Source organism: Lissotriton vulgaris, chromosome 12 (assembly GCF_964263255.1).
Source record: "Lissotriton vulgaris chromosome 12, aLisVul1.2, whole genome shotgun sequence".
Classification (NCBI taxonomy): Eukaryota; Metazoa; Chordata; class Amphibia; order Caudata; family Salamandridae; genus Lissotriton; species Lissotriton vulgaris.
The window spans coordinates 54,547,376-54,571,781 of record NC_141700.1 but is presented as its reverse complement, the minus strand read 5'-3'; the positions used below and the strand labels follow the sequence as shown (position 1 = coordinate 54,571,781).

Genomic DNA, 24,406 nt, shown 5'->3' with positions numbered 1-24,406 from the left:
ACTCAGACACTCGATGGTGGAAGAGGAAGAGTGCAAAGCCAGTCAAGCTAACCTGTTGCCACAGGTAAGTACCTAGTTCCATAGAGTGTACAGAGAAAGCCCAGAAGTGATAGACCGAACAAAAGTCAAGAACTTGTGGTATTAGCTAGTTTATTTCCTTTATCATTTTGTTAATAGCCCTACTACCATAATGTGTATTAACTCGCCATTAAAAAAAATCATTTTGCTGTGTACACTATGCAGGAGATGAGAGATGCAGCCCCAAGGTGGCATAGTTGATGATTGTATAACAGTGTCTAGTTCTAAGCGCAAGGACTGTGGTATGATAAAAGTAAATATTGAGGCTGCCTGAGTCCTATCCCTGCATGCTCGATTTGCTGAAAGTGGGTCAATTACCCCCACCAACGCTTCGGCCATTGTACCGCTGCAGTCTTGGCCTTGTCGAGAAAATAAACCGTAGCTGTTAATAGTGTATCTTGTACAGTGCAGCTTGCCTGACACCCAGTGGCGAATAGAGTAATTGCAGTAGAGTAAAAAGTTTATTAGCTGACTAGTTCTGTACATAACATGTTTGCGAGCATGCAGAAATATTTTTTTATGAAAGAGTAGGCCGCTTCAATTCTGGTGCTTGAAAGAGAAAAGATTTTCTAAAGAAAGTAGATCGCAGATGAACAGCACACGAAAAGGCTACATTTACACACAGTATAGTTACAACTTAAAAATTAATATCTGAATGACAAGGCTGAGAACCATAAAACCTGCTACTCCTGGGCTTCCATAAAAATGGTCAGAGGCAACAGATGGTGTAGAATCCGCAAATTTTATCTGGTGCTTTAACAACAAAGAAATTAATGCAGCGAATTTGAAGCCTTTTCTCAGGTTTCAGGACAGGAGTTACTGGGCGGTGTCTGGAGTGAGCTGCCGTTTGACACTGGTGTTCCGGTGCCTCGAACATGCTTTGAACACTGATTCTTTCAGGGAAGTGAAACTTAGTAGTCCTGATTTACAGCAGCAGAATTTGGGAGGTTTGGGACCCAGACAGAGTATCGTCAGGTTGGTGTATTTAAAAATGGATGGCTCTTTTTTTGCTACAACAAAGGTATGGCAGTTGAAATGGTGAGGAGCGCAAAACATCTGAATGTCCTCAACATTATATACAAGACATGTGTGGTAGATACACATGCCGTGAATAAGTCCGCCGCCTAGTGTTGGGCTCCGATGATTTCAAGTTGATTTTTGTTCCAAGAAGCTTTCTTCGAATCACGAGGCTATGTGACTCCTCTTGGTAATACTTTGCATGGTCATCAACTCTATTGCCAGTTTTTTTTTTTTCCGTTGACTTGTTCGGATGTAATCTCTCCCGCTCCGGTTCGTGAATCTTTCAGGCTTCCTTCAGTTGGGTAGTACAGAATCAGTCTCAATCGTGTAGTTACACTTCCGTTCCGAGCCATTACCCTTCTGCGTCGCAGGTTTTCGACTCTCCGCCTTGGCCTACAGTCACTTTGACTTTATCCGAGAATGACCTTCTAATGGAACGTACTCCGTTGAGTTTCTGTCCTTATTGTCATTCTAAATATCCCGATACCGACTTACATTCAGTCTGTGATTTATGCCTCTCTAATCATAGAGAGGAAAGCTGTGAAGCTTTTAAGTTATTTACGATAGAAGAAAAGTCTTGGAGATCGATGCACCAGATGCCAAGAGATGCAGCGGAAAAAAGTGGATGATGTACCGGATATTTTTGGACGACAACAAGAGGATGAGGAGGAAGCATTGGCTGCACTGAAGGGATTCCTGTCGGAACATAAGTCTGAGTCTGACTAAGAACAATATTTGGTCACCTTCCAACCTGCACACACACATCGGACAGTGAGTACACTTACCCCTGATCCAAAGCCCAAAACATTGGCACTCTTGGAAAAGACTGCTTCTGGGGCGCCACAGCAAAAAGGCCATGGTGCTTACTGACACTGAAGCCCTGCCCTTTGGTTAAACTCCCAAGTCCGCCCTACAGCAGAAGCCTCCTCCCCATCCTCCGAATTGGGACCCATAGGCCCTCGATCATCTGTTTCAGCACCAAAATAAAAAGCATGGTGATTTCGAACAGAGCACAACGGCACTGAAAACAAATTATCCTCTGGCTCTGAAATGTTTCCCTTCAGGATCAAAATCTCCACCGGAACCGATCCTAGAAGTAATGCAGGAACGGCTCGATCTCAGGCAAAGAACTCTCCAAATTCAGCCTGGAACAAAGAAAATAATTCTTCAGCCAGCAAAGCCTCTTTATTTTTTTAAAAAGTTTTACTTTCAAGAGGCTTTAGATGTTCCTCTGCAGCCACCAAAGAACAAGCATTTACAATGCAACGGCCTCGCCTTTGCAAAAGTTAGAGCTATTGACATTGTAATTGACAACATTTTTATTCATGTGTTGGTTTTGAAAATAGATAAATAAATGGCATTGTCATTTACAATGCCAATAGCGTAATCTCTCGCAAATGCGAGACCTATTGCATTTGCACCCACACAGAGCAACAGACAGAACCACACACACACAGAACCACACACACACAGAACCACACACACACAGAACCACACACACAGAACCACACACACAGAACCACACACACAGAACCACGCACACACACACAGAACCACGCACACACACACAGAACCACGCACACACACACAGAACCACGCACACACAGACAGAACCACGCACACAGAACCACGCACACACAGACAGAACCACACAGAACCACACACACAGACAGAACCACGCACACACAGACAGAACCACGCACACACAGACAGAACCACGCACACACAGACAGAACCACGCACACACACACAGACAGAACCACACAGACAGAACCACACAGACAGAACCACACAGACAGAACCACACAGACAGAACCACACAGACAGAACCACACAGACAGAACCACACAGACAGAACCACACAGACACAGAACCACACAGACACAGAACCACACACACACAGAACCACACACACACAGAACCACGCACACACAGAACCACGCACACACAGAACCACACACACACAGACAGAACCACGCACACACAGACAGAACCACGCACACACAGACAGAACCACACAGAACCACACACACAGACAGAACCACGCACACACAGACAGAACCACGCACACACAGACAGAACCACACACACACAGACAGAACCACACACACACACAGACAGAACCACACACACACACAGACAGAACCACACAGACAGAACCACACAGACAGAACCACACAGACAGAACCACACAGACAGAACCACACAGACAGAACCACACAGACAGAACCACACAGACAGAACCACACAGACAGAACCACACAGACAGAACCACACAGACAGAACCACACAGACAGAACCACACACACACAGAACCACACACACACAGAACCACACACACACAGAACCACACACACACACACAGAACCACACACACACAGAACCACACAGAACCGCGCACACAGACAGAACCGCACACACAGACAGAACCGCACACACAGACAGAACCGCACACACAGACAGAACCGCACACACACACACAGAACCGCACACACACACACAGAACTGCACACACACACACACAGAACTGCACACACGCAGAACCACACTCGCACACAGAACCCCACACACACAACGCAGGTTTCAAGTTGTCACTTTACTATGTCTCTAACCACAACGACAGGACCTCACTTTCTCGAAACAAAAAGGATTTGGGGAACAACTAAATGGGAGGGCGATGGACAAATATAAGCGGTAGAACTGCATTCTTCAAAAAAATGAAAATTGACTATAATAACAAGCATTGGAAATGCAATAGGTCTCGCAGCATTAGAGTTAGTGCTTTTAGAATTGTTTATGGGTTTTTTTTGTAAATCTTTAGCATTTTTGTTTCCTGTAGCCAATGCTAAAGAATTACAAATAAAAAAAGCCATAAACAATTCTAAAAGCTCTAACTCAAATGCTCCGAGACCTATTGCACTGTGTGAGGGTGAGGGGTTGAGGGTGAGGGGTTGAGGGTGAGGGTGGGTGAGGGTGAGTGAGGGTGAGTGAGGGGTTGAGGGTGAGTGAGGGGTTGAGGGTGAGTGAGGGTGAGTGAGGGTGAGTGAGTGTGAGTTAGGGTGAGGGGTTGAGGGTGGGTGAGGGTGAGGGTGAGGGGTTGAGGATGAGTGAGGGTGAGTGAGGGTGAGTGAGGGGTTGAGGGTGAGTGAGGGTGAGGGGTTGAGGGTGAGGGGTTGAGGGTGAGGGGTTGAGGGTGAGGGGTTGAGGGTGAGGGGTTGAGGGTGAGGGGTTGAGGGTGAGGGGTTGAGGGGTTGAGGGGTTGAGGGTGAGGGGTTGAGGGTGAGGGGTTGAGGGTGAGGGCGAGTGAGGGTGAGGGGGTGAGGGGGTGAGGGTGAGTGAGGGTGGGTGAGTGGTTGAGGGGGAGGGGTTGAGGGTGAGTGAGGGTGAGGGGTTGAGGGTGAGTGAGGGTGGGTGAGTGAGGGTGAGTGAGGGTGAGGGTGAGTGAGGGTGAGGGTGAGTGAGGGTGAGTGAGGGTGAGTGAGGGTGAGGGTGAGGGTGAGTGAGGGTGAGTGAGGGTGAGGGTGAGGGTGAGTGAGGGTGAGGGTGGGTGAGGGTGAGTGAGGGTGAGGGTGGGTGAGGGAATTTCACGGTATATTAATCTAATTATTATACCAACCAAACTTCACAAGCACCACACTACCCAAAACACACCTTCTCAAAACAATCTTTCAAGCAATGACCTCAAGCGATGCCTCGAACTGGAAAAAAATTACGTTTTCCTTACTATAAATATGGCCGACCTGAATGTAATATGCTAGAATTGAAATTGCCCAATTAAAAATGTCCGCCGGCGTCTTAGACTCTGCTACGGCAAGCCAAAGCTGCCAAAATATAAATGCACTTAGCCGCCTGCCAGTTTGACAAAGTTCACTGAGGTAAAGTTATGAGCGCAAATTAGACAAAAAGACATTTTTTTTTTCTTAATTTGCCCTAAGTAGGAGCTGAATGGAAAGCCGCCCCCTTGTAACGCAGTAACTTTGCATGGACAGCTCGCATGGTCAGTCATGCGTTATCGACAAGCAAGCAGTCTGCAAACGCTGGTATCTTCTACGCGAGCTCTTTCAGTAGATGCTCGTGCTGCCTGCCATTAACTCTGCTGCTCCACTCTGCTTTTTTAAAATAACATTCAATCATGTATATCGCCAGCACAAAATCTAAAATTATGGAATACACAATATTTTGTTTAAAACTATATACAGGGGTGGGGTGGGGGGAAGAGAAGATGGCAGTGAAGGCGGGAGGCTGTCAGAGGGAGCCTGGCTGACGAGCTGGGAGAGAGGGTGAGAGAGACGGCAGGATGAGAGAGAGGGTGAGAGAGACGGGAAGATGGTAGGGGGGTGAGGGAGACGGCAGGGTGGGAGAAAGGGTGAGAGAGAGATACCAGGATGGGAGAGAGAGATGGGAGAGAGGGTGAGTACAAGACGGAGGGAGGGGAGGGGGGAGGAGAAATGCGACACGGCGGGAAGGGGAGGGGGCGGAGCGGGTAAAATAAACAAGACGGAGGGAAGAGAGGGGAGGGGGGAGGAGAAATGCGACACGGCGGGAAGGGGAGGGGGCGGAGCGGGTAAACAAAGACGGACGTGCACGTGCTTTTAAGCTCAATGCGCATGCGCATTGAGCTTAAAAGTCACGGGCACTGCAAGGAATCGCCACGATTCCTTGCAGTGTGGATAAAGAGTGGATAAGTCCCAATACTCTCGCCTTGCTCGATGCGCATGCGCATCGACAGGCGAGACCTAAAAATGGTACTATATCTCATAAAAGAGTTTAAAACAGACCATGTCGCCCTCACCTGCAAGTGTGACTTGATTTACCCCTTGCCTTTAGCTCACGCGCTACGTTTCCAGGCGGCCATTTCCCCCACATATGCACAACCACTCACTCACCTCCCAGCAGCCCCTTCCTGTTGGCCACTTTATCAGCCAACGCCAGTTCTCTGGTGCTAGTGAGCGCAGGTTTTCCGTGGCGTCTACTCAGGAGATAAGCTACTCTAGCTTGTAATGTACTACCTGAAGCCATTTTCAGCACTGCGGACAAGAGGTGATATAGGCTGAGAAAACGAATAAGAGAAACGAAATACTTCCGCTCCAATATAAAAGAGCACTGAAAATTACACATGCAAGGCAGGATCGAATGCTTTACACTCCGACTCGAGCTAGCTCCGGATTGGGTAACAGACAGCGGTTTCCGATTGGTTGTATATAAAAAGAAAAAAAAGAGGCACCTCATAAAAAACAAGCATTTGCTATGCAAATTTTTTTTATACGAAGTGTCAAAGAAAGTAAACAGATGGTGTACAACAGAAGCAACAACAAAGACAAGGAAGCCACAGCTCCTGCCGTGCGCCTCCCACCTCCGTACTCCGGCCCCTCCTCCCTCTCATTGACGGCAAAAACAGAAGTGAGAAAAAGACCAGCATTGGCCATGTCTGTTTTCGTATAAAAAGTGGAAAATAAAGTAAACACATGGCGCACAACAACAGAAGCGAAACCAGCCACCATGACTCACTCAGTGGTGGGGTGAGACCGCCTCGTGTGAGTATACTGGGACGTGGCAATGCGCAATGTGGAATCTGCGCAAGCTGCCTGCTCTCGCACAGCCCAAATCTCGCAGAAGCATAATCCAGCCCAAATCGTGTTCCGACCCGCCCACCGGGCGCCATCACTGAACTGAGGGGCCGTGCAGAACATCATTAGAGATCATTGATGAAGTCCTGGACGAGCTCAGCAGACAGCAATTACTTGCAGACGAGTTCTATAACACAACAGTGACACTGCTAAATCCAGAGCTTCACAATAGGAACAGAATGAAACATGAGCATATTACGAGTGAACAAATTACAAAAGCAGACGTTAAGTTACATGAGGCAAAAGTGACAATTGTGAGCAAACAAAATACACGAGGTAGCAAAAGGTACATTACAGGAGGAATAGACTGGGACCTCGGCGAGAGGGAGGGTGTAACGCCCTCCACTAGAAAAGGGGCGGGGCTTAAAAGAGAGAAACACCCCCGAATCTGCTCAAGCCGGGGCTAGAACAGAGTGATGCCCCTCTCCAATGGCTGACCAGCATTTACGAGGCCAGCCAATGGAGAAGAGGGGCGGGTTCAAGCCCCCATACATCTTCAGCTCCGCCCACCACTGCTTACAGCAGTGCGGACGAGGCAACGACCTAAAAAGGATGTTGCCACTAGTCCTCTACACATCTCTACTTCACTTAACTCACCCCACTCACCACAACTTTCTGAGGTAGGAAAGGTATCCCCTTGCTCACCCACCATAGAGGAAGATGATGACTTGCCTCCAGGTGATGCTTGGGATAATTTTAATATTGAACCACAAGGAGATACAGACCCCGATCTTTATCACTCAAGGCCATCACCACCTGACGATGGCTCTGCATATCAAGATTTAATGGCAAGAGCAGTAGCTTTCCGTCAAGTACCTTTGTATAAAAACACAACCGAGGAAGATTTCTTTTTTGAAACCCTATCTAATCCTCAGAGGTCACAAGATCTACCACTCCTTAAGTGTATGGTATGTCATACAGAGGCCATTTTTAAAGACCTAGTCAGAACTAGGATAACACAACACGTTGACAAAGTATAAAACTTCACCCTCTGATCCTATATACATTAGAGGTCACTTAACACCCGACTCTCTAGTAGTATTTAATGCTAGGAGGAGATGCACCTCCACCGGTGAAAGAATATACATTGATTGATGCCAACAGCCAGGCTCTATTATTTCGCTATGATTGTCCTCACTGGGACAAAATGGAATCGGTCCTCAAATATTTCCTTGAAGAGCACAGGAAATACTTAATGAGTGAAAGAGCAATTTAATGTGCACTAACTAGATGCCGCAGACACTGCGATCATCGGTATGAATACCAATCTGCTATTACTTAGACATCAGGAATAAAACCCATAATTCCAACACCACTACCAAACATTAACCTACTTACCATTTCGCCCAACCATTTAACACCTGTCGGGGGTAGTCTTCAAAACTTTCTGTCCACGTTGAGATCAATCACAAGATCAATGGGTGCTGGGTATTATACAACATGGTTACTCTATGGAGCTCATTACAACTCCTCCAAATATTCCACTTCGCAGACAAAAATTATCAATGGACCATCAAAGTCTCCTACAACATGAAACAACAGCTCTATTAAGAAAAGGAGCAATGGAACCAGTCCAAAAACAGTATCGCGGAACAGGGGTATATTCGCTATACTTCCTCATTTAAAAAAAAAGACGGAACTTTAGGACCCATTCTCGACCTCAGACCCTTGGTGAAAAGTTGGCAAATTTATATTTGTTTGCGGAGTACTTGAGCTAAATACCATTGCCATTAGCCTGTCGTTTTGCTAGCCCCACTCTTGGTTCCCTGGGAATTCCCTGTGGTGCAGGCAGAACCAGGAAAAAAAGCGATTGAAAAGAACCCTTTCTCTTCAAAAGAGGTTCAGAGCCCACTTTTCAGTGTTGCTGTTTTTTATGGAATCAGGCAGGACTTGGCTTAACCTCGATCTCCATCTCCCATGTTTAGAAAGAGAAGTGCTTGTAAAGTGTTCCTATGTTTTATGGGATTAGGGTTTTGTAACCTCCTTCTGTTGACTCTGCTTACAGAGGGTGGAATCACTGGAGCACTTCTGGTAAGCAGTCTGTGGAGGCTGAACCTCACAAAGATGTTCCATTTCTGAGCAGACATCTGGCTAGTGTTTTTAGGGTGACATACATCTGAGGATCGAGTTTTTGTCAGTGGCCACTAAGAGATGAGCACCACGATGGTCGCAGGATGGAAGCTGATGAACCTGGTTAGACGGGATGTTGTACCTGATGCAGTATCCATCTCCGCACCACTTGTGAGAGCCACAAACCAGCTCGACCGCCTGCCATGCCAAATGGCTAGTTCACACCCAGCTCATTCTGCAGTGGGGCGCTCTTGCCTCCGGATCCCACCTAACTGGTCCAGACCATCCTGGTGCGAATCACCCCTTCAGGCCAAACCCCCAAAAGAGGTCGCTAGGTCTGTGACTACTTGTGAAGTTGAGCCTGTTTGCAAGCCTCCTTTCTCCAGAATTCCCGGGAAGGTTACGCCATTGCATGTAACCTGGAGCCACCCTCTTCTACTTTTAAGGCAGATGTCAGGGTTTGGAAAGCAAGGCTTATACAACCAAGTTTCCTCCTCTCATTCTGAAGACGCTTCTTCAAAGAACAATTTCCAAAGCACACAATCCAAAGTCTGTTCTCAGGCTACAGTCTGCCTTTGTCATTATTCCATCGCCTCGCGCCGCCAATGTCCACTAGGGGGAGCAGTTGCACTTCACCATTGAATACTTTCGCTTCTGGCACCGCGAAGCAGCATCCGTGTGCTAAAGCATTTGGTTCCTGGATGGGAGCCCCTCAGATCCTTTCTTGTACTGCCCCCGATACCCTCAGTAAAGGGTTTTGCACACGAGTCTCCGAGCACTGTAGATTGTGGTGGGTCACTCTTTAAGCCACTAGGATTACCTTTTTTTGCCCGGCGGGCAAAGTTAATAGTTTTGCAACCCCTTTCTCTGAGCAGTTGACTTTATCGCTGCAAAAGCTGGGCATGGAGGTGAACAAAAGGAGTTGGTGTTACTCGCACTCCTTCCAGTAGGACACGGCTAGCGCTTGGAGACTTAATTAATCAAGAGATTACGTTCTGGTGGGAGTATCACGCAATGTTCAGAAGCGCAAGTATCTACTAGTGAACTCCGCCTCACGCTCATCCTATGGAACCAGGAGTGTAAGTGTGCCATTCATCCTCCACAACTGCCCATACAGCCCACGCCTCACTCTCATCCACATCCTGTCAACCAGAAAAGCTGCTCATTGGTCTGTTGGCTGTCCTCTTTCCTGTATACAGCACCCTCACCCGCTGGGATTTTTTTCCATCCAGTCGCTGTAATGGGATTGGATCCTTTAGTTAAAAGTAAACGTTAGTCTGCCTTTGTTCATTCTGCAGCAACATTTGATCGAAGTGATTTTATGGTCCAGTGCACTCTAAAGATCCTTTTCTTCCTCCTCAAACCCACTCCTCATTATTTCAGCAGTGGACTCTGTCTTGCACTGCTTAAAGCGATTGTACAGCAGTTTGACTAAATCTGGGAGAAATTCTCCCCTTGCCAATGAGCGGATATCTTCCTTCAAGCGATAAGAGATGCAGTATTTGAAAAAACAGCTACAGTCCAAACATTGACTAAATGGTTCATTGAAAGCCCATTGGTCAGAATTTCAAGTCACATTGTGGGGAGATCTAATCTCTTGCGCCCCCGAGAAGCCCAATCATGCAGCCAGTCTGGATAAAGGAGCAGAACCTTCTCGAAAGCCTCCAGTACGAGAGAAGGCCCCCTTGGCTGAAATTACTCGTTTACTGGGGCTTCTTGCCCCCAGAGCACTCTGTATGGATGGATCCAACTTTACGCCATAGACTGCTCACTGCTGTCGTCTTTACCATTCATTACGTTACCCATGTCAGGATTTGTGGATTTGAGTAACCAGGGTTTTGCAGCGTGAATCTTTCTGGATTCACTATGCTGTGCATTATTCCGCGGTCTTGTGTTTGGGTCCCGAATCGTAGTCTTTTCCTTTTTTTTTCTTCTTTTTTTTTCTTTTTTCGTAGCCCAGGTGGGCGTCGACGTCCCACCTTTTGGTGTATTGCCGGTGACATCTGCACGCTTCCTGCAGAAGCTCTCATTCTTGGGCGCCATCTTCAGATTCTTTTTTCCGCGGTTGGGTCTGGATTGTTCCCGAAAGGGCTCCTGACTATTTTGGAGAAAGAAGAAGAAAAATATGCATTTTTGGACGAAAGGATATTGGGAAAGACTACAGGAGACTACATCATCGAAGAGGACGACGAAGGAAAAGAAGAACTTCAAGAACTTCGACGTCCATCAGGGAATGCACGCTCAGGGGGGCCCCCTGAACGCATGAGATGGACAACACTCCTTTCAAATTCTGCCGTAACTGCCACCACAAGTACGCGCAGAAGGACCAGCACCTGGTTTGCTACCTTTGCCTACCGGTCGACCACGAGAGCGAGGACTGCAACGCCTGCTCCGCCTTCACGCCAAGGACTCTTCGAGTTAGAGCGAGACAGAGGGTAGCCAACACCAACATGCAGGGCAAGGGGCCAGCCACCTTCCCTTCGAGACCTGGGGCTATCATCAGACGAAGAGGACAACGCTGCCGCCGAAGACGACTGCTACACGGTCATAGATACCGATAATACAAAGACTCCGAAGAAGGTAGGAGACTCTACGGCCCCATGACCCCCGAGAGACCCTGAGTCTCGAAAAAACGAGGGGAACTCTCAAAAGCACAGTCGCTGAAGATTTCGCCGTCCGCGGCTACTCCCAGGCCCTGCGGATCCTCTGAGAAGGACTCCCCAGCGTCGAGAGCTGGAGAACAGCAAAAGACGTCCAAAAACGTCCCCGAAAAGAGCGTTTGACGCCGAGGGAAAAAGACCCGAAGAGCACTTCGGCGCCGACAAAGGACCCGAAAGTCAGCTCAGCACCGAACTTTCGACGCTGAAGGTCTGCTCGAGATAGAGAACATCCTGCAGCGAAAGAAAGAATTCGACGCCAGGATGAGACTTCGTGATCCTGACAAAATCTAAGCCACAGGTGGTCGAGATAACGGAGGAGGAAGACTACGACGTCGAAGGACAGTCTGAGAGCGTCGAGGCCTTCGACGAACCAGAAGAGGAGGCCTCCTACTACGACTATGAAGGGGACGACGACCGCAGGACGCTCCTCGGGTCTGCATCCTCGGAGACTCAGGAAATAGATTGGCAAGACATCGACACCGAGAGCCCGGAAGAAAGCGTTGACACGTATCCTTCGAGGCCCTCGCTGCCTGATGACATTGGGATTTTCAACACAGTCATCAGAAATGCAGCTGCAGTTTTCAAGGTAAAACTTGACGAAGATAAGCAGAAGGCAGACTTCCTTCTAGAGACACTGCTCCCCACACAAACCAGGAGCCAGTACCTGCCCATGCTCGAAAGCGTCATGGCACAGGGGAAAGAGGCTTTCAAGGAGCCTGAAACCTGCAAAGCAGTCACTCCCAGGACGAAGAAAAAGTATAAACATTCCTCCAAGGACCCACCCTCAATTCAGACCTCTGTCTCGGCAGACTCCATCATCGCGGCCACGGCAAGGAAGAGGGCCAATGTGCCTACTACTTCAGGTGTGTAGGAATAAGAGGGGCCCTTTGGAAACCCAGTGGGACTGGGGCACTTAAACAGTGAAATATAGATTTCTAAGTAGGTAATTGTTCTCAGCCACTAAATTACAACATGTACACTTCACACTATTAACATTCATTCAACATTCCCCAATAGGTTGTGCCATATATAACTGGAGGAACACTGAATTTACTAGAGTTACATAAAAATTTATTAGCTCCAAGTTCATCAGAAACACAATCCGCTTCAGTTGTAAAAATTAAATGAGGCCTAAACATTAGTCAAAATTATTCAACAACGACATTAAAATATCAGAGAGTTTCACAATCAGACCAATACACTTAGTTTTGATATTTTACACATCCATTATCAAAAATGGTCCTGGCATTGATCGATAACAATAGTATTTCCTGCTATTCAAACCAATGTGTGGTAAACAGATTGTGTATTTGATTTGGGCGTCGACGCGTTTCGATGGTTCCCCAATTTATTCAATCTTTATCAAGACCGATTAATTACTCTCTTTACTGTACAGCTGTGTCAATGTTCACCTATAAAAACATAAATTCTATTATAACTATGTAGAATTGTTACAATGAGAAAATTAGTTATTTACAATTTAACACTACATTTGCTGTTGTGAATAACAGTCTAAACCTCCAATTATATTAACCACATTCCCACCTATATTTATGCAACGTTTTCAGGCATTTCGATATATTTTAAACGATAAAACACTTTTAGTCAATGCAGCAATAACATGTTAATATGCAGATTTCCTATTATATATGGCTCAACCATTACTGTTACTATGAGAGAAGGAGTCTCTATAACATCTCATCCATAAGACAGTCACTCATTCTCTCTACACCTCTCTCCATCTTCATTATTCTGGCTGCTAGTGGGCTTCGATTTATCCATGACTAAAAAATATTTCATCTAATGAGTCTCACCTTTCCTTTTTAAGGTCGATTGCCTGATATGAAGAGAATCTTTAATCTCTCCCATTCCCCTTCGTCCGCCCAAAATGTTCAAACTGTCATGTTGTTTATTCAGGACTGGATGAACTGCAACCACCTCAAGCTCAATCCAGACAAGACTGAGTTAGTCCTGACTGGAGGTGGTTGCAGTCCATGGTCCCCGTCATTTTGGCCCCCATCACTTGGTGTCCCCCCACTCCCGGTTCCCAAAGTCAAGACCCTTGGGATTCTACTCAATTCACAACTCTGTGAACTCCCAAGTTAGTTCGGTGGTATCCTCCTGTTTTTTTTCCCTCAGGACAATTAGAAAAGTATCTCGTTTTTTCTCCCTCCCGGCGTTAAAGGTCATTGTAATGGCCGTGGTGCTTTCGCGCCTAGATTATGGTAACATTATAACGGCGAGCCGGCCTACGCCATACACCGCCTGCAGCTTGTGCAGAATCAGGCTGCCCGCTTGATTCATGGATTGCCCAAATACCATCGAGCCACCCCATTGCTGAAGGCTCTGCACTGGCTGCCCGTGAGAGAACGTTCCCTTTTTAAACTAGGTTGCCTCACTTTCCAGGCCAGGATGGGCACCGCCCGCGAGTTCATCAGTTCAGTCATCAGTCCCTACTTACCGGGTAGAGACCGCCGTTCAACCCACATGGCACTTTTGACCGTACCCCGCTTTAAGAAAAAGAAAGCTGGCGGGGCGAAATTTGCGGCCCTGGCACCTCTGTTCTGGAACTCCCTCCCCTTGGCGCTCCGTACTTCATCCTCCTACCTGGAGTTTCGAAAAACCTGTAAACTTTTCTCTTTTCTAGCGCCTTTGCCACTTAGCATGCCTCTCCTACTGCTGTCCGCTGGTTGTAATCTTCAAAGCGCCATGAAACCGCTAGGTATAAGTGCGCTCAACAAATGTTTTTAAATTCAAATTCAAAATTCTAAGACCACTCATTATGGTCCGAGAGTTGTATTTAAGAATCTGTTACAACCAGGTTTAACTGCAGGCTGAAAATATAATGCGGACAGCATGTAAGTAATTGTCTATAGTCAGTAGCACTGCTTCCACCTGGGCCTAATATTCACACTAAAGCGTGTCTCACCTTAAACTTCCTAGTGGAGGGCTGTATCTTTTAGAATCACTCGGATGTGCTGAATGGAAATATTTGCAATCTCATCAATTCTGAAATGTTGCAGATAAAACAAATTAGGTGTATGTCATGTCTTTGTTACAGCTAGCTCTATATACTTTAGGAGCCTATTTATAATATTACCTCAAATGTGGAAGCCAATCTGATCGAACATTGAAGAAGGACCGCCTTTCTCGTCTCCCTCTTTTGTTGCTAAGGATTCGCAAAGATAAGCTCCTAAAGTATATAGAGCTAGCTGTAACAAAGACATGACATACACCTAATTTGTTTTATCTGCATCATTTCAGAATTTGAGATTACAAATATTTCCATTCAGCACATCGGAGTGATTCTAAAAGATACAGCCCTCCACTAGGAAGTTTAAGGTGACAAGCCTTGAGTGTGCATATTTGGCCCAGGTGGAAGCGGTGCTACTGACTATAGACAATTACTTATGTGCTGTCCGCATTATATTTTCAGCCTGCAATTAAACCTGGTTGTAACAGATTCTTAAATACAACTCTCTGACCGTATTGAGTGGTCTTAGAAGAATTCTATTCATATCAGGCAATCAACCTTAAAAAGGAAAGGTGAGACACATTAGATGAAATATTTTTTTAGTCATGGATAATTCGAAGCCCACTTGCAGCCAGAATAAGGAAGATGGAGACAGGTGTAGAGAGAATGAGTGCATGTCTTATGGATGAGATGTTATAGAGACTCCTTCTCTCATAGTGACAGTAATGATAGAGCTATATATAATAGGAAATCTGCATGTTAACATGTTATTGCTGCTTTGACTAAAAGTGTTGTATCGTTTAAAATATATTGAAATGCCTGTGAAAACGTTGCATAAATATAGGTCAGAATGTGGTTAATATAATTGGAGGTTTAGACTGTTATTCACAACAGCAAATGTAGTGTTAAATTGTAAATAACTGTAATTTTCTCACTGTAGCAATTCTACATAGTTTTAATAGAATTTATGTTTTTATAGGTGAACATTTGACACAGCTGTACAGTAAAGAGAGTAATTAATCGGTCTTGATAAAGATGGTTCCACAATTTATTCCATTGAAACGCGTCGACACCCAAATCAAATACACAATCTGTTTACCTCACATTGGTTTGAATAGCAGGAAATACTATTGTTATCTATCAATGCCAGGACCATCTTTTGATAATGGATGTGTAAAATATCAAGACTAAGTGTATTGGTCTGATTGTGAAACTCTCTGATATTTTAATGTCGTTGTTGAATAATTTTGACTAATGTTTAGGCCTCATTTTTAACTTTTACAACTGAAGCTGATTGTTCAGCTTTTTTAATCTTGTGTTTCTGATAAACTTGGAGCTAATACATTTTTACGTAACTCTAGTAAATTCAATGGTCCTCCAGTTATATATGGCACAACCTATAGGGGAATGTTGAATGAATGTTAGTAGTGTGAAGTGTACATGTTGTAATTTAGTGGCTGAGACCAATTACCTACTTAGAAATCTACCCCGTTGGATTTCTGTATTTCCCTACTACTTCAGGGCCACCTCCAGACAAAGAAAGGAGGAGAATGGACCTCGTGGGGAGAAGAATTGAACGGAATGCCCCAATGCACTGGCGCATGGCAAATTCCAACGCGCCGCTCAACAGGCACCAGTACCAGATCCTGGAAGAGCTGGGCCAGTTAATAAAGAACATGCCTCAGGAATTCAGGCAAAGAGCTGAAAACCTTGTCGAAGAGGGGAAGAATGTGGCAAATTCGTGCATCAAAACTGCCCTGGACGGAGCAGACACCCAGCAGACTCATGATGATGGGCATCACGGAAACGAGACAAGCCTGGCTCAAGATTTCAGGCTTCAAGCCAGAAGTGCAACACAGCATCCTGAACAACCCTGTTCAACGGAGAGACGTTGTTCGGGGCCCCAGTAGATGAGCAGCTCAGCCAACTAAAGAAGGATAACAAGACTGCAAGATCCATGGGGGCATTGCAGTTCAGAGGTACTAAGAGAGGCACCCCATCACGAAGACCTAACTGGAGGGGAGGAAACCAGCCAGGAACATTGCACTAGGCGTTCCATCAAGCCCACCAGGCAGACACCCAGACACAGCAAGGGCAACAAAAGCAGCCCTGGCAGTACCAGCAAAGAAGCCAGTCCTTTCGCGGGAGAGGGAATGGGCGTGGACATAATAGCATAGGGGAACAACAGCCCCCCTCTAAGTGACTTAATCAAGCTCCATGTGCCCACCCAAGCAAAAACTCCCAGGTTGGAGCACAAGCACAACATACAGGAGTTACGCGAATTAAACACCTGCGAGCATGTAAGACCCGTGGTAGGAAGACTAAAGCACTTCTTACAGGAGTGGAAGAGAAGAACTTCAAACAAATGGGTACTCAACATCATACAGTTCGGGTACTGCATAGAGTTGGAAGGGAATCCAACAAGCAGAACGCCGAAAAGAAGGGCGCTAGCAAGGAAAGAGCTAGAGCTCCTTTAAGAGGAAGCAAAGGAGCTCCTGCAAAACAATGGGTGGATAACAACTTTGTGGGCCTGCTAAGCAGGACGCATCAACATATCTGAATGGGAGATGGAATCCCCAAGTGCTTCATAGGTACTTTCACCAGTGGGCTAATGACTCTATTGCTACTGTACAAAATGACAAAACGTTACTCCAGGTGCCCTCACCCACAGACTAGGGTCAATGTAGTACAGATGAACTGGTCGGGCATTTTTGCCTGCATTTTTCATCTTCTCTCTCTGAGGCCATATGAGATGACGATAAGGCAAGTATCCCTGACCCTTTTTCTAGTGGCACCAACTTGAGCAAGGCAGCCCTGGTACTCAATGCTGTTGGAAATGTTAGAACATCCTCACAAAAATCTTCTGCTGAGACCAAATCTACAGGCACCATATCAGAGGCAGCTCAGTTTCCCACACCTCAGCCAACTGAATCCAGCAATTTGGCACCTGTGTATGCAAATTCTGTGGGGCATGTAAACCTACTGCAGTGCTAAGTGGAAAAGAATTGCCCACTGTTTGGACAAACATATGGACCCTTCTCAGGCTGTCGAGTAAGACTTTATCAGCTATTTTTAACATCTGCGAAAAACTGGGATTGACCTTGTTGGACTTGGCCTTTTTCCCCCAAAGTTTTTCGCTTTTGACCCCCTTATCTGGATTGTCTCCCCCATGGGATTAAACCTGTATAGGCCATGAGTGGTGTGAGACCCCTTTTGAAAAATGTAATTACCTGACATAATGTGAGCACTTGTAAAAACCCCCATTTTAAAACTGCACCTGACTGAAATGTATTGCTTTTAAAATGGATGCCATGGCCATGGGTTTTGCCACTGGACTGACATAGGTCAGCGGTCTAGATAACATTACCCAGCAACCCCTAGCTTTTGGAGGGAAAGCCTGGCACCCAGGGTGCTCACCCCCTCCCCTAGAACCAGTTTAGGCTAGATGTGCCAACATTCTAGAAGGTCCTGGCACTGCCTGGGAGGAGGATATAAATAGGGGGAAGTGTCACCAGAAGTTCAGTCAGCGCTGGGACAAGGAAGGGAGGGGGACCTGCTGTGAGGTGCTACCGCCACATGGGCCTGTGAGCTGGGCCCTGTACCCCTAAACTCCCCCCCTCTGCTGTCCCCTGGGCCCCTGACAAGGGAGGGCCCTAACCCAGGTCACTGACGCTGTTTGGACCGGGTACCACGCCAGCACTGCGGGAGGAAGCGCCCAGGAGGTGAGGAGTGTGCCCCTGAGGCGGACTGCGGGACTGTTTACCCCCCGGTGAGGTGTGCTGCCAAGTGCTGTAAACTGCAGTATCGTCCCCTAAGCGCTGGGTGACCAAAGACTGTTGCTGCCTGTGGAGCTGCCTGGGGAGGATTGTGCCCCCAAGGGACTGTGCCCTGTGATTGGTGTGGCCCCCGAAGTGCTGTCGGCCCTGAGGACTGTGTGGGCTGAGGGAGGAGCTGTCCTCTGAGAAAAGCGCCCCTTTTTCTTCTGTGGAGAAGAGCGACATATAAATAATTAAATAGAAGGGAGCCTACCCCTTATCGCAGCCCGGGCGCTGAGGATCGAGTGTGAGGAGCCTACCCTCGTTTTGGCGCTGTCCGCCATGAGAATCGCGCTGTGGCCTGAGGGCACTGGGCTGAGGATCGAGTGTGAGGAGCCTACCCTCGTTTTGGCGCGCTGTCCGCCATATAAATAATTAAATAAAGGGAGCCTACCCCTTATCACCGTCGCGGTCCGGGGAGTGTTGGCGCTGCCTCGCGCTGCCTGATAGCTGCCAGGGAGGCCCCCCCGCGGTGGTGTGCATCGTCGCGGCGGCCCCCGGTGCCAGGAGAGGGCCGCCGATGTGAAGTGGGCCGCGCTAGGCCCTGAAGCCTGCCTGACCCGCATCACGTGACGGGGGAGCCGGGCCGCGTCATCGGCCCGCCCCCGCCGCGCACGGATTGGCCTGCGCGGCCGTGACCTGTGAGGCCGCGCAGGGATTGGTTGACGGCCGGCAAGGCCAGAAGAGGCGGAATCGGAGCCCCGGGTCCCCGTGAGGAAGGAGGGGGACCCCGTGGACGAAGGGGGAGCCCCGAGAGAAGCGACCGGAGCGGGAGGCTACCCCGCCGGTCTGTGCCCCAGCGAGAGAGAGAGGCCGGTTAAAGAGGCGGGGCCGGGGCACACTGTCTGTGCCAGCCCCGCCGCCAAAGAAGAAGCGACCGGAGCGGGAGGCTACCCCGGCGGTCTGTGCCCACGCGAGAGGCCGCCCAGAGGTGCAGTGACCGCCCCGGGCCCCCAAGAGGAGAGGGAGGGGGCCCGAGTGATGCCGCAGGGAGGGAGGGGCCTCGAGGCACATTGCCGGTGCCTGCCCCCCTCCCCTGGAAAGGAGCTCTGGCTCATATTGTGGAGAGCCCTGGGACCCTAAAAAGGGGTGGAGCCTCGAGGAGGCCCGAAGCCCGGCTGTCATTGTGAGAGAAAGGAGGGGGCATAGAGGCACATTGCCGGTGCCTGTCCCCTCCCCGGAAAAGAGCCCTGCAGGGGAAGAGGACCCCCGGAGTAGCCCGGTGAGTGGGGCTTTAGTTAAACTGTGTGGGGAGTGGAGAGGGCAACGGGGCACAGGGTCGGTGCTCGCCCCCCCCCCCCCCCCCCCGGGAGACATTGTAATTGAGCTCGTGGGCCCTAGTTATACAACAGAGCCCCCCTGAGAAGTAACAGCGGGATTGCCAGGCCTCTGAACTGGGCCACGACATTAGTTAATCCCTGCCTGGGGTGTCCAGGTGAATGCCAGCTAGTGTAGGCCCTGGGATTTGTGTAGTGGGGCAAGGCAGTGCTTTCGCTGAATTTCGCGCCCAGTGTGTCAGTGTGCTTATGGCCTAAGGGCACGCCCCCATATAGGTTGGCTTGAGTGGGCCGGGAGGGAACAGATGCCTAAGGGAGCCTTCATTAGATGATGCACCAGTGTGGAGGGTTAGGCTCATGCTCATGGGTTAATGCCTAATATCGCTCTATAATGTGTAAGCTTAATGTTCATGCAGAGGATTGGCTGTTGTGTACACCCTGCTGTTTATGTTTATAGTGATGCCAACGTTCTGCCTGATGCTTGGGGAAGGTCCCATGCCAGTGGTTATGTTCCCTTGCCAAAGAGGAAACTTTGTTGTGCCTTTTATTACAGGTGTGCCCCTATGCTGGCCTGACGAGTTATTCCAGGCCCCTGGCTACGCCCCAAGTTTGTGAGCTGTAGTACTGATTTCTTACAGGTGCTCCTGTCTAATGTGTACTATGATGCCCTGATGTTTTCTTTTACAGGGGTTGGGTTGGCGTGATTGTGCATGATATATATATCTATGCTAATGTGGTATTTTGCAATTACAGCCTTCCCTGTAGGATGAGTCTGAGTTGGCCCCGCCAGATTGGGCTCCAGATCTAATGACAATTTTAACCCATCCTTTTTCCCTTACAGCATGGACTTTGGACTCAACCCTTTTTATCCCCTGTAAATAATCCCCCTCTGTAGTACTTGGCTCCGGTGCCAGTTGGCGCCGTGTTATGATGACACTGTTAATGCATTTTTGCCTTGCAGGTTGGAGATACTAAACTGCTTAATTTTCCAACTCAAATTGGTGTCCTGCCTCTTTTGTAGTGTGCCTGGTGTGCTGACTGAGGGTACTGCGTGAATGCTTCACATGTCCTCGAAGTTTGGCCTGCCCGCTTGATGCCATGCTACCCCCTTTGAGACTTGGGCAACCCCCATTTCCAACAGACCTACTCTTTAGATATACAATTAGCAGTTATACAATTAGCTGCCGTCTAATTTCAAAACCCCTGTTGCTCCCCTGAAACCACCTCTAGGGCCAGCCTGGAATTTGAACATGGTCCTAACAAGGAGTCTTAATTTCGAGCTACCATATTCTTGTAATATGGATTCTTTAGTAGGGGATCTCTGTGTATAGTCATAATCATGTGAATAGTCCCGCCCATGTGCATGGACCCCAGAGCAATGTAAATGGTCTCTTAAGTTGTCCTCTTCTGCAGTCCTGCATAGAAACTTAAATGAAAATCAAAGACAAATAATGCAGCCTGAAGTTAATAAGGCTTCACTGGCCAGCACTTCATTCTGAAGTGAAAAGGATAGCCAGAAATATCAAAATTTAACATTTTGGTAAGTTTCACACCTAGAGAAACTCCCCTTCACAAAAATCCTTTGTCATGATAGAGCGGAAGGGCTGGACAGATAAGCCCCATAGGCAGCCATTATGTGTCTGTAAATGGGTACCGTGCCTTTAAGGAACCCTCCAGAGACCCTCAGTATCCAATGATGCACAGCCAAAGGCACGTTACTTTCAGGGTTTTTTTTCGGCTCCTGATAGCAGGACCCTGACGCATTGAGCTCTACCTTTATTGGGATTTCTTAAAATATTTGAGCTTTTTTGTAAGTTTAAGAGTTTCATTACACGTCTGGGGCCTTTCTCTTCCCTTTGCTGTCTTATTTGGGCAGTTAGGCCACTGCTTTCTTGTCAAAATGCCAGCTTTGTTTGACAAGTGCCCCCAATGTGGCAGGAAGGCCAAGTCTGATTCTCACAGGGTGTGCATACTCTTTCTTCCATCTTCTCATGTTCCTGACTCATGTGTCATCTGCAAGTAATTCTTCAGGAGGACCCTGCCTGACAGGGAGAAGATCCGTCTTCAAGGCCTGGAGCAGAGGAGACAACAGGTTGCCAGTGGGACCTCTGGGCATGGAGAGTTTTTCCCCTACCACAATCCATGCCTCGGCCTCTGGGGAGCTCCCCAGTCAGAAGAAGGCTCAGAAACGGTCCCGGTCGACGTCAATGGCTTCGTTAGTCGAAACCAGGTATGATGACTATATGCTCCCCGTCGACCCAGGTTTCTGGGTCTAAACGATTTCGAAGATCTACGTAGAGGGGAAGGACGTGGAGACCTCGGACGAGGTCGATGTCTAGGACATCAGTCGACGTCGACAAATCATAGTCGTCGATCTGGGTCCCGAGGCGCCTTCGGAGCTCGTCTTCAAGAAGCTCTTCACCCACTGTGGTCCGCATATCCACGTCTGACAGCTCTAGGTCACGGCGGCACTGGCGTTCGTCGTCACGGGACACTGGCGTTCGTCGTCACGGGACACTGCCTCCAGAGCTCCCTCTTCGAGGCCTGCCCGCAAAAGGAGGAGAGTGATTCCTACATTGGATTCTGATTACTCTAGGACCTATTCATCATCTAGGTCTCCAGTGCCAGACCAACCTGTGGCTCCTCCTAGGACGCCGCCACCTCCTCCTCCACCGCCACCTCCTCCTTCACCGCCTCCTCCTCCTTCACCGCCTCCTCCTCCTCCACGTTTGCCGACACCTCCGCCTCTACGGCCTCAGCCTGGGCCAAGATCTCGCTCCCGACCGAGACATCGCTCTCTCAGCCGGCGCAGATCCTCTACCAGGTCTCACTTCGTCATCGCCACAAGAGGTCATGGTCCAGGTACACGAGGGGACACTGATTCCTCGAGTGGTGGAAGGTACTCTCCGACCTTGTCAGACTCTCCGCCTACGAAGGTGTCACCTATCGATGACGTTGCCATGTTCTAGGAGGTGCTGTTAAGGGGTGCAATGAATCTGGGTATCGCACTGTCTGTGCCTACCCCTTCCTAGTCTGTGATTTTTGAGACGCTAAAACGGAAGCAACTCTCTAGTCTTCTGCTTCCTTTGGTGCCTGGTTTGGAGGAACCAACTATGGAACTGTTTCTGGCGCCTGCCACAGTGAAGTCTGCTCCTTCGAGACTTCAAAAGAAGTATAGACCCCCGGGCTCGGACCAGGCATTCCTGAGGGTGGATCCTCCTCCGGATTTGGTCATCGTGGTGGTGGCGAAAAAGCAACACGCGACAGCCCCATCTTCCACCGTTCCACCGGACAAAGAAAGCCGCAGATTGGATTTTGCATGGAGAAAAGTCTGCAGCCCCTTCAGTGAAGGCAGCAAGCTCGACTGCTCTCTTGGGCCGATATGACCGCTCCTTGTGGGAGTCTCTCCAACAGTTTGAACTCCTCCCTAGGGACAAGCGTGAAGTCTTTCAGGAGGTCCTCAATGAGGGGATGATGGTTTCAAACCAGATCATCAGTGCGGCTGCAGACACCACACTCCTGGCAGCCCATCAGTATTGTCATGGGGTGACTTTATGGCGTCATTCATGGTTGCGGCTTACCTCCCTGTGGCCCAGCAACGGAATGCTAACCTGCCTTTTTCGGGTGCCACTCTTTGGTGCCCATGCGGACGAGGAAATGGCTCGCATGAAGGCAGAAGTGGAGACACTCAAGGCTGTTGGCTTGGAGAAGACTAAAGAACAGCACAAGACTTTCCGTCCCTACCAACGATGCTATTCTACACAGCGTTTCCAACGCGGGCAGGGTAGTCAGGCTGCACAGCAGCAACAACTGCAGTTTCAGCGGCAGCCCTTTCAGAGGCGTCAAAGGGACAGAGGCAACCAACAGTCCACATCAGGGACTAAGGGCCGGGCTGGGTCTAAGCCCTAAAGGATTACTTCCCCCTTGTCTGTTACCCACTTCTGTGGGGGGAAGCATTCAGAACTACCTGGCAGAGTGGAGAAAAATAACTCCGGACAAGTGAGTGCTGAATATTGTTTGCAATGGATACAGTCTACGTTTCACAATACCTGTTTCGCGAACTTCAAGTGGAGGCCGATATCCTGTTAAGAAAGAAGAGCAATAGAACTGGTTCCTCCTCCTCAAAGAGGAAAATGACTGTACTCCAGGTTCTTTCTTGTTCGCAAAAAAGACAAAAACTAGTTCAGGTACATTCTGCATTTGCTACAAGCGAACAAATGGATTTGCAGAGAAAAGTTCTGTATGCTGTCCCTGCACCAGATTTATCCTCAGTTGCATCAAGGGGACTGGCTATGTGCCATAGATCTGCAAGACACGTACTTCGATGTACCCATTGCAAGGAAACATCAGTCGACGTCGACAAATCATAGTCGTCGATCTGGGTCCCGAGACGCCTTCGGAGCTAGTCTTCAAGAATCTCTTCACATCGAAAATTCCTGCGGTTCTTGGTCTGCACAAATCATTACCAGTACACGGTTCTGCCGTTTGGACTGAAGTCTGCGCCAAGGACTTTTTTGAAGTGCATGGCAGTAGTTGCGGCACACCTGGGGAAGAAAAAGGTGTTCATCTATCCATACCTGGATGACTGGTTAATCAAAGCATCCACGTTCCATGAAGCGCAGCTTCATTTTAACAAGACGACCATTCTGTTGAACCAGTTGGGTCTCCATATCAACATGTCAAAGTCTGTACTGACAGCTGTTCAGTGTCTGCAGTACCTGGGAGCCTCCATCGATACCCTCAGGGCAAGTGTGTGTCCTTCGGAGGGGAGACGCTTATCGATCCTTCGGAAGGATCAGGCTCTGATGTCCATTCCTTCGGCAACGGTGAGGACGGTGTCCTCTCTCCTGGGGTCGATGGCCTCGTATATCTTTCTCACTCCGCA

General features: G+C 48.4%; 1 protein-coding gene across 1 annotated transcript in view; it reads left to right on the top strand.

The window, feature by feature from the left end:
* Positions 1-24,406, top strand: part of KDM4B (lysine demethylase 4B) — a 302,619-nt gene that overhangs the window by 69,878 nt on the left and 208,335 nt on the right. The window lies entirely within an intron of this gene.